Source organism: Erpetoichthys calabaricus, chromosome 14, assembly GCF_900747795.2.
Source record: "Erpetoichthys calabaricus chromosome 14, fErpCal1.3, whole genome shotgun sequence".
NCBI lineage: Eukaryota > Metazoa > Chordata > Cladistia > Polypteriformes > Polypteridae > Erpetoichthys > Erpetoichthys calabaricus.
This window is the reverse complement of record NC_041407.2, coordinates 70,167,027-70,185,626: the sequence shown is the minus strand read 5'-3', so window position 1 is coordinate 70,185,626 and position 18,600 is coordinate 70,167,027. Positions and strand designations below refer to the sequence as shown.

General features: G+C 36.9%; 1 long non-coding RNA gene across 1 annotated transcript; it reads left to right on the top strand.

Moving 5' to 3' along the window:
- Nucleotides 1–254: 254 nt before the first annotated feature.
- LOC127525894 (uncharacterized) lies at nt 255–14,500 on the top strand. Its single transcript, XR_007933508.1, has 4 exons — nt 255–448; nt 873–970; nt 14,205–14,228; nt 14,389–14,500. It is a non-coding gene; the product is annotated as an uncharacterized LOC127525894 (long non-coding RNA).
- The last annotated feature ends 4,100 nt before the right edge of the window (nt 14,501–18,600 follow it).

The following is an 18,600-nucleotide window of genomic DNA, read 5'->3' as shown; positions in this document are numbered from 1 at the left end:
AAGAGCTAAATTATGCAAAACTGCAGTATGTCAGTGTTTAGTCAGTATTGGACTAGTTTTATATTACCTTTTATGCAGTGTTAGCTGCTAAGAATGTTAATGGAAAAAATAATATTGTTCCAGTGGCAGAGAGATGCTGATTCTGAAAGCTCAGGAATAAAAACTACTTTATGATACGTGATTAATTTTTCTCCCTTTGTGGATCTCCAGCTGCTAATATGCAAACCGTATCACAGACCTTTGCTTCCATAATAAGTAATGTATAGCAGATGAAACAATTGGTTACCTCACAATGGGTAAACATATAATGAGCTGTCCCTTATATAATATTTCTATATTTGTATGTGTTACCTTAACTAAACTAACATGCTGCCCAATGTCAGTTTTTCGTCAACGATGTTATTGAAAGTAGGCTTGTCAGTCTTGTGGAGTGCAAATCAGAATATGGGTAAGAACAATTTTTCTCTTCTTTTTTTTTGTACTTTTTTCAGTAGGCCAACTGATGTGAAAAGGATTAAAACAGATATTCCATCAACATACGGCACCGTGTGGAGCTGCTTTGCTGTCAAACCTTTTCTACAGTATACTTGCTAGACCAATAAAGATTTGAATGTGCATATTCTGAAAGCACAAACACAAATTAAGATGTACGTACCATGCCATTTTCTAAGCCTGCTAAATCCTGAGCAGGGTCATTGGAGACCATCCCAGCAAGCATAAAGCACAAGGCAGGAACAGTCCCTTGGATAGGGCAACAGTCCATCACAAGAGAATACACTCACACATGTGCACGCACTATGCCCAGTTGCTCATCAACCTAATGCTCATGTCTTTGGATAATAAATTGTTTTTATTATTGTTTTTTTTTTTAGAATATTTTTGTTTACTCATCGAAGAATGGCCATCACCAAGGATGATATTTCTTTGGATAAAGTCGTCCCTATCACCAAAGACTGTACAATTGAAGAAGGTATGTCAAGATTATTTCATACACAGTTGCAAAGAGAAGTGGATTAAACAGTACATTTGTACACTTCTCTAGTAGCTAAGGATTTATACTTTAAACCATATATTTCCGCTCACTTTGGGTCTCTGCATAAGTATGTTAATTCTGACAGTGGCCAGACTGTAAAAGTAATAATACAGTGCCTTAAAAATATATTCATAACCTTTAAGCTTTCAAGTTTTCCTGGATTACAAGACAGTTTTACATGCCTTGCAAATGTATTCAGACCCTTCAAAGTTTCTTAGTTTTTGCTGGATTGCAAATAATTTATTTTGTTCAAGTCTGCAAACTTACAAGGAAAAGAACATTAAAAGAAAAATTAACTATAGTGCACTGTTTGTTAGTACACATCTTTAAGTCAAAGGCTGATATCTTTTCTAAGATTCCAAATATGAAAGAAATCATCCTAAGAAAGAAATGCAGAAAAAATGTACCTTGTAGTGGTGGCCAAAAAAAAATTTAATCTCACGTTTTCATGCAGAATGGAGAGAAAGACGTTTATGCAATAATAGAAGGCAGTAGCAACCAGCCACTGTACAACAGCAAACAATGTAAAAAACATCAATGCAAAAAGAAAAAATTATCTTATGTTACTTGTGTCGCATAATCAACATGTCCATTGTCTAGTCATATGCTCAAAATGTGCATGCTTTATTGCTAAATAGTTATCACCAAATTGTCAGTGCTTGCATAAACAGGAAAACTAAAGCCTCTTGGGATGGACTTTTGAATTGAAGATCCATCTGTCTCCCTCATTTGTTGGTCAAGAGTCCTGACTTCAGTTCATAAAGTACTTCCAAAGAGACTTTCTTCTTTTTTCTATGAATGATTTCTACCAATGTACAGCACTGCTCTATATTGTCTTCTGCTATGTTTTTTCTCAGACACCACCATAAAGAACATGGGGTAATTAACATATAAAAATATAATTTGTGAGGAATATTCTTTTAAGGGTCAAAGTGTTAGTACAGTATTGTTAAATGGCTTTGTTAAAGTTTTGACCTCAGACTGTGTTATATGTTTTGAAAATGACAGTCCCAGAAACATGAATGAGCTCAAGCAAATCTTTTGATTATAATGGGCAAAAATCACTCTTAACTTTTGCGCAAAGCTGCCTACTTTTGAGCAAAGAAAACTAGACATAAAGCTGTTATTACACTGAAGACCACTACAGTTGAATGTAAGATGTCCATGTGTTGCTCGTGTACTACTATCCTCATCATCTTAAAACTGTGGGATTTACTCTCTTTTATTATTTTTATAATTTAGTTTCTATAGTACTCATTCTTCATATGGGTTCCAGGTTTTTGCAAATACCACTTGAAAACTGAATTAAAAATACAGTAAAAACCATTTGTAGCATTTCTGGGACCAACTAAAAAAGTGGTGAATTCAGGAAAAGTGTTAAATGAATAAAACTGTCACTTAATGTCAGGATCCCAATAATATATGTCTGGGTTTGCTGTATTTAGTTAGCTATTTTTATGGTTTCACTGTAGTTAAACATGTCCTGATTTGTTGTATTTAATTTGTATAATTACTGTTGTACTTTTTGTTATTTCAGTTTACATTTTCCTTTTTCATGAACTCCACCTTGTTGAACAGCTCTTTTGTTAAAGAACAAGATCCTGAACCCCAATTAAAACTTAGTGCATAGCAAGTTCAATTTTTTTAATTTTTGAAAACAAAATAAGTCTGTGTTCTTACTGCAGCCAAGTTCCAATTTTTTCACTCAAATACGACCCAGATTTGGGGCGTTGAGTATAAATGGTGCATATGCACAAAAATGTTGCATACTCCCGTTTCTACGCTCACTTCAAGATGTATAAAAACTAAACTTGCCATAAGGCCATTTTCACAGCAGCCTCACATCATGCATACACACACATTATTCTGTTTGGTTTTGCAAACTGGCAGCACCCAATGTCAAAGTAGTGCCACTGTTTCTGTGCGGCCTCCCTTTCTTTTTTAGATTCACATCCACGGTGCGGACTTTATTAAATGCACCAAATGAATTGCATATCGTTTACAAATTTAAGTCACTTGATTATAATCATTTTGTAAAAATATATTGGTGCACGGAATGGCCAAACTATTCCAAATATCATAGCTGCTTTAACATTGTTGCTCTCAGTGCACCACTGAGAGTATTTTAACCCATTATATCTGTGTGTGGTGCTGGTATCGGTAAGCTCTACTGTGGGTTGTGTCGAGAGCACAGATGATTATCTGGATACAGCTTCCAGTACTGGATAACATTTATAGCATAAACCCTCAAGGAAGGCCACCAGCATCTGCATAGATTCCACTTACCCATGCCACAGTCTATTTGAACTTCTCCCATCCGGCAGAACCTTTCCTGCACTGACCTTGAGGCTCAGAAATGGTTTCATCCCAAGAGGTATAAACACTCAATCAGTCCATCAAGTGCTCCCGGTAAAACTGTTTGTACTTAGAATCACAATTAGTTCACAGTAAAGTTGCACTACATCTTCAATATTGCACAACCTGAGCCACTTTGTGAACCATTTCCACTATCTATAGTATATGTACATGTATACTGTACTTATGCTTTCATATTGTATATTTTTCATTGTTTTTTATTGTATTGTTATTTTTTAGGGGCGGCACGGTGGCGCAGTGGGTAGCGCTGCTGCCTCGCAGTTGGGACACCTGGGGACCTGGGTTCGCTTCCCGGGTCCTCCCTGCGTGGAGTTTGCATGTTCTCCCCGTGTCTGCGTGGGTTTCCTCCGGGCGCTCCGGTTTCCTCCCACTGTCCAAAGACATGCAGGTTAGGTGGATTGGCGATTCTAAATTGGCCCTAGTGTGGGTGTGTTTGTGTGTGTCCCGCGGTGGGTTGGCACCCTGCCCGGGATTGGTTCCTGCCTTGTGCCCTGTGTTGGCTGGGATTGGCTCCAGCAGACCCCCGTGACCCTGTGTTCGGATTCAGCGGGTTGGACAATGGATGGATGGATGGATGGATGTTATTTTTTAATCATTTTACTGGAAAATAAGTTTATGGAGGAGTTACATATTTAATTTCATTGTACCATACAATGACAATAAAGGAATTCAATTCAATTCAATAGAAGAGAGCGCGCATTTACAGATGATTATGACTGGCATCTAAGTTGATTTAGATTTCCAAGAGCTATCCGCTTGGAGCTGTGCAGTTAGAATACTATGTATATTTGATATCATTTTTATGATGAAATGCATTAAAGTACTGAATGAATGTTACATTTTACAGATAAATTGCTAAATTCGTTTAAATAATGTATACTGTTAATAATTAAACAAGCAGAGCACGGTGGCACAGCAGTAGTGTTGAGCTGGCACTCCGTCCATGGATTGTTCCTGACTTGCACTCTGCCCTTGCTGGGACTGTGGCAATCCTGGTTGGATGGATGGATGGATGGATGGATGGATGGAATAATTAAACATGTATAATGAAGATTTTTCAATGTTCCTTAAAAGTTTTGATGTATCAGCATTCTAAGCGTATAGCTGGTTTTACATTTATTATAGACACTTATTGTGTGGTGATTGGCTTCGTGGAGAAAGAAAATGGAAGGACAGGAATTGGGGGTTGATATGTTTGACAGTATACTGCTGCCATAAATGACTGCATTATTCCTCATCTCTCGTTGCTACTGCAGCGCCACCATGCCCCCACATGTTTAATACATGCTTTAAGTCATTTCATCATGAAAATGATATCAAGTATAGATCTTAGTATTCTAAAATATCCAGAAAGCAGTAATATAATGAATGTAATGTATTCTGTGTAGCGATCACTGCCTGCGCGCTTCTGTCGGTATAAGAGAAAGCCCTTTTAAGAAGCACTTAGTGATTAACGATTGGGTCAGTGAACACCCAAATACAAAGCATTTAATATGCTACTTTAATTATGATGGGATTCGAGAAGTTCTAGTAAATTAAACATCGATTTTAAAATGAAGAAGTTTTATGACATTCTACTTTAATTACAAAATAAGATATGAGATTAAAGTGGAACTCTCGAGATTAAAGTCGACATTTCGACTTTAATCACAACATAGACTTTTTTTGTTCATTGTGTGCCTATTTTTTTTCTTCTCTGTGGCCCTAATACACTTCCATATTCAGTGTATTCAGACACTTGTCACTTCATGTCAACTTATACATCTGACCCTTCTTTTTTTTGGGCACTGTGCGACTCTCTGAACTTGAACTTTCGAGTACCACTCCATCAATTTCATTTTGTTGCTCATACCACCACCCTAGCCAGCAAATAGTAGATTTTTCCTTGCCTCCACTTAACTGAATAAGACCTCCATGTCGCATTTGATGAAATACTTCTTTTTTATATGTGGTTTTACCATTGTCTTTTAACAAAACACTAAACGAAATGGGCTATTTATATTGATTTGCATACTCAAATATGCAAAATTCTGGGAGGACTCGGGGTTTGGCTGTAGGCACATGCATGTGCAAATTCACGTTGATTGGGATTTATAAAGGGGAAGTGAGCGAAACTTTGTTTACGCCCTGTTTTATACACCTGAATTTTATTGTGCGTGTGCACATTTCTGTTTTTGTCTGTACACTATGTTTTAGTGTGAATTCTACACATGGCATATACACGAGGCCCCTGAATTTTTTAGATAAGTGTGATCAGCATGAGACAACATGACAACACAGCCTTTTAGAAAAGATTTGCACTACTTTCATAACTGCTGTTTTGCCTCCAGAACCTTGACATCACATCCCCACCAGTCCTGGCTCTTTTTCTGTGTTCAAAGATTTCTCAATACATATACAGCGGTGATAATTGTGCTCATAGCAATTGCTACAATTTTTTTGTTTTCTGTTTGTCTTTCTTGCCATCATCAGCTGACAAATTCACAGACATCCTGCACTGAAACAGTGTGAAGTAATATAGCAACAAGCGTTTGTCTATTATGTTTCATCTGTCGTACAAAATTGTCTTTGTTCATTTTCAGCATGTGGAGAATGTTCAAGACAGATACACTGTCTGAACACACTCTTATCAGATTTAGACCACTTGAAAAAATAAGTTGAAGAGTCAAACAAAAAAAAAATCATATATAAGGCAAAATTCTGAATAGAGTCACTTTTAAATGTAGTGGGAACATATTCTTATGAGATGCTTACTCACACATATTCTTATGAGATGCTTATGTTCAACAACATTATCAAAAAATATGAATTGCAGGAAAACAGTAAATATGCTGCTGTTAAATTTGGTTTTACTCTATACTTATGTTGACATTTTGGCATCACTGTAGAAACAGCCTAAAGAGATCTGATGCATACATAGGTCCATGCCTTGCATATGCCTCGAAACAGTGACATAGCATTACCATTTACTATTTCATTTTCAAGGAATCTGCTGCATACACTAGCTACAAATATGTGATATGTAGTATATAAGGTAATTTGTGTTGGAAGTGCCTCCTGGCAAAGTATATATTTAGTTATATTAGGAGCTAACAATTCCCTGATGCTGGTCACTCTTGAACATACAATATATAAATTTGGATTAGTGAGGCTCATTTTGTGTGTAAGTCATTACCTGCTATTTTAAAAGCCTGTCCCTGTGCCTTACTAGTGGTCATGGAAAAGCAGGCATTGACAGGGAACTGATGATATTTGAACTAGATTGGGTAATTAAGGGAATGTGGGAGGGGAATAAAAATTATTTTATTGCATCTTATTAAAATTGCTACTTCTGTCATATTATAGTGGTGGCTTTCTGCCAACCACCATCATTTTGGCCTTGAGTTATTAGGATGTGGGTGAGGGTTGCCTGGGGCACTCTTGGGAAGTCTCACCGTCATTTAGTCAGCATTAACGGAATTTAAACCCACCACTTTTTGGTGTGTCATCCTTGATAGTACTCTATCTTTTCAGTCCCACATCAATAACATCTCCCGGACTGTATATTTCCACTTGCGTAACATTAATTGTATTCTCCCCTCCCTCACTGCCCACAACACTGCTATCCTTGTTCATAGCCTTGTCACTTCCCGTCTGGATTATTGTAATTCCCTTTTTCTGGTCTTTCTCACAAATCCCTTTATAAGCTTCAGCTGGTCCAGAATTCAGCTGCCCGCATCATTACTAGAACCCCCTCTATTCACCATATCACTCCCGTCTTGCAGCAGCTTCACTGGCTTCCAGTTAAGTTCTGCATTCAATTCAAAATTTTTGTGTTAACTTTTAAGGCTATTCACAACCTTGCCCCTCCATATCAGTCCAACCTCCTCCATGTTGCCATTCCCTCCCACACCCTTAGATCCTCTTCATCCATCCACTTCACTATCCCCTTTGTCTGTCTTACCACCATGGGGAGTAGAGCATTCAGTTGCTCTGCTTCCTAGCTCTGGAGCTCACTACCATCTGAGCTTAGAAATAGTGAATCATTCTCATTTTTCAAATCCAAACCTAAAACTCATCTGTTTAAAACTGTGTTTTCTCTTTGACTACAATTGCTCTGTCTGATTTTAAATTTTGTATTTTAGTTTTGTTTATAATGTGTGTTTCATCTATTGTTTGGTATCCTTGAGTGTTTAGAAAGGCGCCTAGGAATAAATAAAATGTATTATTATTACTTTGGTGTAGGTAATTATTAAAATTTCTGATAACAAAACTAAGGATGAATATTTTGTGCTTTAAACATTTCTTTGGTTATTGATATTAAAAAAAGTTCCTGGGTTTTGTCTTGCAGTTAGCATATTGAGCTTAGCCATTTCTTTCTTGTCATTCTGCCAGTTACAAATTCTTGCTCTGTCTCTTTACGTTATGCTTTATTGTCCTGCTTCTGATGCTTTTCCTCTTTCTTTTTACTGCCAACTGGCAGTCAGTAAATAAATTTAGAGGAGAAATGTTGGATCCTGAATGGGATGATAATATGACAAAGTTACTAAAGACTCAATATGAGCAAAGGTTCCTAAAAGAAAAAATATGAGAGCGTGATGTTGTTATTACTCACATACAAGAGAATGTCACTGAACTAACTTTAAGGTTCACAGGACTAAAAGAGAGGCAGGGACTGTCAATCCCCCGTCTCTTTAAACACATGTTAAGTGCAGATGAACATCACAGATGTCTTACAAAAACTGTTGCTTTTACTGCTGATAATTTAAGATAATCAATTGCAGCACTAAGCTATGGAAAAGGGGTCAAAGCCAGTCCTCTTTTAAGTTTAGGCATTGCTGAAATGAGTAAATATACTTATTGGGCCAATTCACTGTGTCAATTAAGCTTTGGAATGGTTTAACACGAGCACTACTCAATTCAATTCAGGGGCAGCAGAAAATGTTATTAATTTCCAGTTAAAGACAGAGTAAAAACTGGCTGCTCCTCTGTTAAAAGTGAAACCTGATATTGTATATGTGGTGTGGTGGATGGCTGGGGATCCTGCCCAGCCTGAAGCCTGGAAGGACCGGGAAAGGGACAATACTTCCCCTGGGCCATGAGAGGGCAGCTGCCCTGGTCTGCATCAGGGCCACGGGATCAGAGCTTAGAAGCTCAACCCTGTTGGGGCATTGTGTGGTGTTGTACAAAGAAGAATATAATTAAATATGTGTGTTTTTGGACATTTTATGTCTGTCTGTCTGTCTGTCTGTGTGCCACAATTCTCTCACAGTCCCTTCTTTCTTTTCAACTCTCTCTTCTCTGTCGCCCTCACTCCTCCTCTCACAATCTCCGTCATCTTCCTCCCAACTCCGGCTCCACTGCCCCGGATGTGCTCCAGGTGCTCTGTAATGCTCTTCTGGCCACACTTCCTGTTGTGGCAGAAGTGCTGCATGAGCACCCGGATGCACTCTGGGTGTGCCTAGATTCACTTTCGGCAGCACTTCTGGGTGTGTCAGAAGTGCTGCAGTCCATGGCTCTGTAATCATACGGGCATCCCCTGGTGGTGGCCACGGGCCCCAACAGGGTTGAGCGTCTAAGCTCTGATCCTGTGGCCCAGAGGGAAGCTGCCCTCTCATGGCCCTGGGGAGGTATTGTCCCTTTCCCAGTCCTTCCAGGCATCCCAGTTGGGCAGGTTCCCCAGCCGTCCGCCACAATGGATGGTAATCTATTGGGGACTAGTACTATTACATATATTTCTCCTCTACTTATTCTACAAGTGGGTGCTTTGCATATTGAAACAAACCTAATTTCTCATTATTCTCAGTAATATACCCTGCCTCATTTTGGGTTATCTCATGTTTAAAAATTGAGTGGAAACAACTTAAAAAAACAAAGGTTCTGTGAAATGTGCTTGGGAACAATCTTAACACCAGTGGTTCACTATAATTTGATTCATGTGCTCCCTTCACAATATACTAATTTTCAGGACGTTTTTAATAAATAAAAATCCATTGAGTTACCTACACACAGAGATTATAATTGCCCTATTAATCTTTTTCTAGAAGCTTCTATACTTGTCTTGAGAGTTTAGCAATAAACTAATATATTCCAGAAAACTTGGAAACTGAGTTTATTGTACCTTCTAATAGAATATAATACAGATTTTTTTTTTGTAAATAAAAAGGATAAGGGTCATTGACTCTTCGACCTTGCATTGACTGCTGGAAATCTAATAAAATAATTCTTAAAAACAATTATCCTCTACCTCTCATGTCTGCAATACCTAATCAAGTGACAGGTTCTACTGTATTCATGGATTTATGAAGCGCATTTAATTAAACAAGAATAAGTGAGGAAAACAACTGGAATATGACATTTAATACCTCTACAGGTCTTTAAAAGTACTTTGTAATATGATGTGGTCTTGCTAATGCCCGATAGTATTTCAAGCTTTTGTTAACAATATATTTCAGTAAAAAAAATTGTATCCTAGTCTATATTAATGACATTTTGATATTTTCTAATAATCTTGAGGCACAAGTGCAACATATGAGAGAGTCCTTCAACTACTCAGGGAAAGAGTTATATGTATCACCATGATTCTATGATATTTTTAGTTTTTGTAATTTCCAGATTTGGTGTGAACATGGGTGAGTCTAAGGTTGCTGCTACTGTATGTTGAATTAGAAAGCACCTTGAAGCATTAATCAGTTCAGGGATTCATAAGGGTTTCAAATTTCTATAGAAAGATTATAAAATATTTTAGTTATATCTTGCTCAGGAAGAAAAAACAATCTTAAATTCGAATGGTCCTTGTAGGCTCAAGTTTCAAAATATTCACACTACGACCCCTCATTCCAGTTCATTGTGGAGGTTGATGCCTCTAGCATTGGTGTGGGAGTTATTTAGGCTCAGCAGTTTATGGACTCTAAGGAGACCCATCCCAAAAGCTTACTAAGACCAATCAGAACTATGATGTGACAGTGATGTAACAGTGATCTACTCACTCATTTCTCTTTTGTCATTTACACTAATCTTAAAAATTTTGTGTATGTTAAGTCTGCCAAAACACTAAATGCCAGGCATGCTCATTTGGTATTATATTTTTGTGGAAATCATCTTCTGCTGGGCTGCAAACAGCAAATCTGAAGCTCTATCTAGACAATTTGAACATGAGGCAATTGCTAAAACTCCAGACAATTTAATTTCTCCTGAGACGTCTTTAGGGGCTGCACTTGTATAATTATTGGACGATCTAATGTCCAAAGTAGGAAAGTCATTAATTGATCAAGAAGTACTGCCTAAGTCCCTGTCCAATATAATGTATGGTTGTTATGTATCAGTCATTGTTCATCCCTTGGCTAGGGTTCAAATTCACATTTTATGTCTTGGTTGTTTATTCTTGATTCTTTGATTTATATTGTTTATTTTCATCATTCTTTATTTATGATTTGGTTTATATATGTAAGCTGCTTGTGTAATGTCCCATGTTGGAAGGAGGTGAAGCCACCTGCAAATACTAACAACTGCCCTCTGCCCTATAAATCCAAAGGTTCTCTCACATTTCCTACTTATTAATTTCGAACATACCTAGGATTGGTGACTTCATTTGTGCTTTATTGTAGTGTTTGTGATTTATGTTTTATTTTACCTTCTCTGTTCCTTTTGATCACATCTTTGGATTCTGTATTGGAACTTTGTTCACTCAAACTGATTTGTGTTTCAGGCAATTCTGTTTTATTGTTGTGCTTCATGGAGCTTCATAGTGTTTGGAGTACTTTTTTGTAAAGAGTAAATCTTTTATTTTATAAAGATTCAGTGCTTTTCCTTATTGCTAACTGGGGTTTGATAATGATATCCCCGTCTGTACCCATTTTTGGAAGTGTTTATAGAACATGTTGGGATTTATGTGTTTTGGAACTCCTGTTCCATGACATTTGATTTGAGAGGCAAGGTGTTGGACTGGGCTCATAGTTCTCGTTTGTTTAGGCATTCTGGTATAACCTAGATGGTGGAACTACAGTAATCCCTCCTCCATCGCGGGGGTTGCGTTCCAGAGCCACCCGCGAAATAGGAAAATCCGCGAAGTAGAAACCATATGTTTATATGGTTATTTTTAGAATGTCATGCTTGGGTCACAGATTTGCGCAGAAACACAGGAGGTTGTAGAGAGACAGGAACGTTATTCAAACACTGCAAACAAACATTTGTCTCTTTTTCAAAAGTTTAAACTGTGCTCCATGACAAGACAGAGATGACAGTTCTGTCTCACAATTAAAAGAATGCAAACATATCTTCCTTTTCAAAGGAGTGCAAAGCAAGCAGTCAAAAAAAAAAATCAATAGGGCTTTTTGGCTTTTAAGTATGCGAAGCACCGCCGGTACAAAGCTGTTGAAGGCGGTAGCTCGCACCCCCTCTGTCAGGAGCAGGAAGAGAGAGGAAGAGAGAGAGAGAGAGAGAGAGAGATAGAGAGAGATAGAGAGACAGATAAAAAAATCAATACGTGCCCTTTGAGCTTTTAAGTATGCGAAGCTCCGTGCAGCATGTCCTTTCAGGAAGCAGCTGCACACAGCCCCCCTGCTCACACCCCCCCTACATCAGCGCAAGAGAGAGAGAGAGAGAAAGTAAGCTGGATAGCTTCTCAGCCATCTGCCAATAGCGTCCCTTGTATGAAATCAACTGGGCAAACCAACTGAGGAAGCATGCACCAGAAATTAAAAGACCTATTGTCCGCAGAAACCCGCGAAGCAGCGAAAAATCCGCGATATATATTTAAATATGCTTACATATAAAATCCGCGATGGAGTGAAGCCGCGAAAGGCGAAGCGCAATATAGCGAGGGATCACTGTACATATTTCTAGTGGGAGGGGATGACTGAAAATGTGAAAGGGTATATTAGGACTTATGACATTTGTTACAGAAACAAACCTGTTCACTGAGTATCCTATAGGTTTATTGCAGCCTGTTTATCTACCACCAGACCCTGGAAGAGGGTTTCAATGGATTTTATTGCAAATCTACCATGCTCAAAACATTGTACAGTCATATATTTTTTATTAAATTGCCTAAAGAAATTGAAGACAGTTATGGTTATAGTAAAATCAAAAGTACAATAATAAAACAGGTTTTGCAGTTATGGAAAAATACATAGGAAGGAACAGTTAAAGGCAGACAATTGTATACGATTCATAATAATGTTGCCCCGTTTAAATAGGTAAGTAAAAACAAAAGAGAAGAAGTAATATTAAGCAGTCTAAGGCTAGGTCACTGTGCCTTAAATCAAGGATTGTATTTAATAGGTTGACACTGAGATGGAAACTAAAATGCAGCTCAAAGGAAACAATGTGTTACTCCATTGTATTCTGTATAAAAATCTAAAGGCAAACACAAATTAAATGTCTCAGCAAAACTAAAATGAATACAATATCATTAAAGGATCTTTTGGGAGGACACAACAACAGTGCTGCTAAATACAAGGAACTAATGAAATTCATTAGAAACACGAAACTGGGAAAAAGAATTTAACTTTTTAATTGGAATGAGGAGTTTTCTCTTTGTACAGTAAGTGGCAGTAATATACCAAGAACATCCAAACTGCCATAAAACAGAAGTGTATGAAGAACATGTAATCATTCATCTTGCCTGAAAGAGGGGCCTGCGTTACCTCAAAAGCTTGCATATTGTAATCATTCTAGTTAGCCAATAAAAGGTGTTATTTTGCTTAACTTCTCACTACATCCATAATGGCTAACATGGTAAAACACCCTAGTACTTAAAAACTAGTAAATATATATATTGCTGAAATTGTAAAATTACATAGACTTCCTAGGCCAGTAATTTTGGATATAGTGGTATGCTGGTATCCAGATGTTCTAGGTTTTGGTGTGCTAAAATAGGTTGCTCTATCCTGATAATTTCTAGTTATCACCCAGAGACGAACGGCTTAGCAGAATGTACCAATGAAGATGTGGAAAAATTATTTCACTACTCTATTAGTAGCTCCAATCTGACTAGAAGTCATAACTCTGCATAGGTGAGTTTACCAGAATTGTCCTGTACCATTCAGATATCAAGAAGTCTGCTTTAGTGTGTCTTCATGGATATAAACCTCCACTAACGGTTCCTACTATGGTATCTTCTTCCACTATTACTTTCTGTGAGTATTTGCATAGATTGCATTTGGTATGGCACAAGAATAGGAAGAATCTTAAGTTGACAGTGGTTTCTGCTAACAGTTGGCTGTCTTGGTGTTGGGTTGTTGGGATATGGGTGTGTGTTGCTAGGGACAGACCTGGAAGTCACACTTGTCATATCCTCATCATTCGCTATGGTATTTAAACTCCCTCTTCAGTGCACACATGTATACTATTTCAGCAAACAAGTGTGAAAAGGATGAGTGAATAACATTTTCTGCAAGGTGGTTCAGGAGTCTGATAGATAATCACAAGAAAGGTTTAGAATCCCTTTCTGCCAATGAGATTTACATCGCCTATTGAAACTAGGGGGTGTACTTATGTTTTCCAGAGCAGAGTATTGCATTTCTGATGTTTTTTGAATAAGTGATTACAAAGAATATTTTTCATTGATATTTGATTAATTAGATCACCATTATTTATCAGTATTGTAAAAATGAAGATTAAATATTTGTACATACAAATTTGTTGAGAAACATGCACCCATTTCACAGGGTGTACTTACTTTTTCACAGCACTAAATATATTAAATGCATATGGAAAAGCTTGAATATAAATCTTAAATATAAATATTTTGTGGGATTGTGGTTTTATTTCATGATTTGAATAAACTAATGGAGTGTATATTTTTTTCTTTCAGTCTTAAGTGAATTTCCAGTGTTAGGTGAGTAATGCTATTTTAATATGTTATTCATAAATTAAACTTTTAAGGTTTATGTGAATTTGTTTTTATTCTGATGGGCTTTAAGTATCAGTATTAGCTCATTTTAGTTTCTACCAACGTATACACTGTTTATAATGTAATGAATTCTGTTTCTTAATAGGCGCAGACATGACTGTGAGGATTACATCTGACAGTGTGTTCCTTGAATTGCAGCTGCCTTTCAGTTCACATTCACAAAGGTTTCTAGATGAAACATGTAAAGCCTGCCATGGTAAGAAGTAAATACATGCCATTACTTTCCTTAATTACTAACTACAGCATGACAGACATGTTTTTAATTTGTGTGAATTTTTATTTATTTTTGAGAGATACTATGGACTATGCTTGCTTTTGATTTCTTGTTACAATAAAGCAGAATAGTTTAGTGAAGCAGATATGACAGCTAAATAGGGAAGACATCTATTTTCCAATATTACAGTACACAGGAAAATAAAAAACACATTTGGTTAGTTAATAGTTATCCTAGTATTGCCTCTTGATCATTTTTACAACTGCCTTTATTTATTAGAAATTTGTCACTTTCTCTTCTATTTCTGGCTTACTTTGCATGCTTCTGTAATTTCAGACAGTCTGTTTTGAAAAACTCCTTTGTCTTTGGGCTTCTATCACCCAGGCATTTTAAAGACAAGCCCTTTCTATTACTACTGTAGGTCGTGGAGAGTCAGAGTCTATCCTGGAAGCATCTAATGTAAATCCAGAAGCAACTTTGTTTAGGAGATATCAGTGCATGACAGGGCACACACGTACATGCTAACACCATTCAACCAGATGTATATATGTGTTGGATATGGAAGGAAATCAGGCCTCCAGAGAAAACCAAAGTAGATAAAGGAAGCATGTGTCTTCTCTACACAAGCACTGATCAGAATTCAGCCTGAGGTTCTTAAAACTCAAGCACTGTTCCACCCTGTTGACCACTTTCATATCAACTAAAGTTAACATATTGATTCTATTGTTGGTTATTCTAGAGATGTTTGTTTAGTCTGTGCTTACTCATGACTTATAAAAAAAGATTCTATAGTGCACACGCTCTCCAATTCTACCACCCCACAACATGTACTTGAGAAAATGTGGAATGTTTTATAATTAGAACATATATAGCTAAGACTTAGAAAAATTGTGTATTTTGACAAAAATAATCTGTAACTGCAGCAGAGGTAGTAATATAATTGGAGGAACTTACTCATAAAGGAGTATTTTCGGACAAAAAATTGTGTTGTAATTTTTTTTGTCAGTTTTGCATTGATTGATGTTAAAGCAGAGTTAGGAGTTTGCTGGAGCCTGACACTTTTCCTCCCTTTCCTCATGTTCCCTGTGTATATGTTAGCTGTTTTGACTTACCCTAACTCAGCAGCCTGGAAGCTGTACTCTGTGATTGTGGTAAAATTCAAATATGTCAATTATGACAGTCAACTGAGACTCTATAAAAGAAGCAGCTGCAACCTTGTTCCTTGCCGAGGAACTGCCTAACTCATTAGTCCTTGCTGCCGCTGTTCCCTTAATATTAAAACTTCATGTTGTTTGTCCTTCTTTTGTTGTGTATACCATTAATTCTAGTATTACAGCACTCTTGTTTTATTTATCTCTTTGTTGGTTACATTTAGGAATGTTATTTAGGTTTTCATATTTGGGTAGTGTTTTTTTGAGATTTTAGTCTTGGTCTAGTCTGAATCATGTGTGATGTTTTGTGCTTTCTCCTTTCCTTTGTTCTCTTTCTAGTTTAAATTCAGTTTTTCTCTTTATCTTCTTAGTTTAGTTTCTAATACTCCATTGCTTCTTAAACCTTATTAATCCTCTTAGAGTGTCTGAACTCTATAACCTTGTTAGGTCATTACTTTCGTGTATTATTTCTTTTTCTTTGGATTTAGTTCATGAATATAAGTGGTTGAAATGAGGTTGCTGTGCAGGGTTGTTCGGCTTATATTCCATGATAGAGTAAGGAATTCAGCAATACGTGAGGACTTTGGAGTATGGTCACAACTGCTTCCGATTGAGAGGAACCGGTTTAGGTGGTTTGGTCACATAGTTAGAATGCCCCTTAGCAACTTCCATGAAAAGCTTTCAAAGTACAGTCAACTGAGAGGTGAACCAGAGAAAGGTTCATGACTCACTGTATGGACTATATCTCTCTGTTCTCCTGGAACTGTCTGGAAACTCCCTTTGGGGTTGAAAGAAGTTGCTGAGGAGAGGGAGGCCTGGTCAGGCCAACATGTTATTATGAGCCTCATCGGGATATGTGTAGTGAAAATGATGACTTTAGATCAGTAAAAGTGGTTTTGATGATCAGACATAAAGGAATGCCATTAAGACATGCTCAACCAGTATTATGCAGGGAAGACCCTGCAACTGGATTGACGAGGGTCTTGGAAGCTAGGGAGTTAGAAGGGTTTTTAGACCAATGTTGATTTAGGAAAGCAGTGAGCACTCATATTTATTGTTATTAAGTGTGAGTAGTACATTGTTGTGTTTTGTTATCTGTGAAGTCTTGTCAGTTCTGAAGGGGGCATGTCTGTGTATCCTCCTATTTAAGTGGCTACAGAACTACCAGAATTACTGGATACAGTTAGGTGTAGGAAGATCAGAGAGCAGGTCTTGGTGTCTTAGACCTTTTCTAAAACAGATCAACAAATCCCTTGCAGATATTAATGATGTCTGAAAAAAGGGGTGCTTAATACCCCTCAAATAGTCATGGTACTTGACCATAATATTTTTTTCTTTTTTCTTTCACAATTATTTGATCACTTATTGTGAAACAAGTACTTAGAAATGTTAAACATCTGTGTCTCAGTGTTTATTTGTAGTCTGAATAGAAACCTGGATTGGTTCTAAACTTGTGAATTAGTTCTATTCTTTCTCTGTGCCAAGTTGAAGTTTGTTAATAACAGAGATATTGTTTGATTTTTATTCCATTATGCTTTTATATTTTCAAATGTCAATAGTAATTAGACTAAGAGATAATAAATACATCTTGTTAGTGTATATGAACAAATATGCCACGTAAAAGATTCTTTGAGAACTGTACTTGAATTTATTAGGGGACAGCTCATTTGTATTATAGTACTATTCATATGTATTCTGCTCAGACAGATGCACAAACCCCTTAAAGTTTTTCTTCACTGTATGACAACTCAGAATCGTTTTGGGAATGAGTTGGCTTGACATTTGAATGCAGGAGGTATCTAATAACCTGCAGGTAAACAAACTTTTTTTTCTGTAAACTAGTATAGCTGGTTTGGGTTTGGTTCCTATGGAAGCACTGCATAATAGATATCATTTGTATCTAAAAAGGAAAGCTATTTTATAAATCCCTTCCAAGGATACAAAGAATGCAGCCATAGATGATAATGATCCTTGATTTCATGTTCACACATGATATTCGGACGCTAAAGTAATAATGTGAAGTTTAATTATGTGCAAATACTGCTGCAGACAAATTAATTCAAATGCAGTTTATTTTCACCAACTGACATGACATCAAGCCTGTGGATACTGAGGGGAAAGTTAAGTAACAGAACAAACCGATATAAACTTCATATGGTGCCTTCCCACCTAGAATCAAACAAAAATGAAGCTTATGAATCTAAATTAAATTATTTTGATTCCAGCTATATGCATAACAAAGACATTTCAATGTCTTAAAATGTCACATTAAGTTTAATTCATACATTTTTCCATGTTTAATGGTACCCAGCCTACTTTTCTCTGTTATCTATAATAAAGTTTTAAACACTATTCTGTGATTTTTCTCAGCCAAACACTACTCTCAGTATGTGTATGAGTGCAGCTGGATAAAGACAATGTCAGAAATCTTTCAAGAACATGCAGTATTTACTTTGGAGCTCTTGTTCTAATTACAAGTGCATTCTGTCTTTTGATTACTCAATTTGACAATACTTGGTAATGTAAATTAAACTTTCTATTTTTCCAGTGGGGAATGTACAAAGTCATAGTGGTTAGTTCTGCTCCCTCATAGATCCTGGCTTTGACTCCTGGCTTTGTAACTCCCTGTGTTTGCATGACGTTTGCACAGATTCTGTTTCCATCCAAAACTCTAAGATGTATGTACTGGATTAACTAGTGGTTCTAAACTGGTAAGTTATTGCGGATTTGTTCGTAAGTGTGCCTTATGATGCTATCCCATTCAGGGCTGGTTTTATCAGCTTCTTGGGGTTTGTGGTACATTTTCTGCTTGCCTTTATATGTTGTTATTCATAGTTTTCACACTTTGTTGATTTTTGTATGTGTGTGCGTGTGTGTACGCATGTGTGTCTTTTAGCAATAGCATTATGTATACATAACAAATGTAATATCA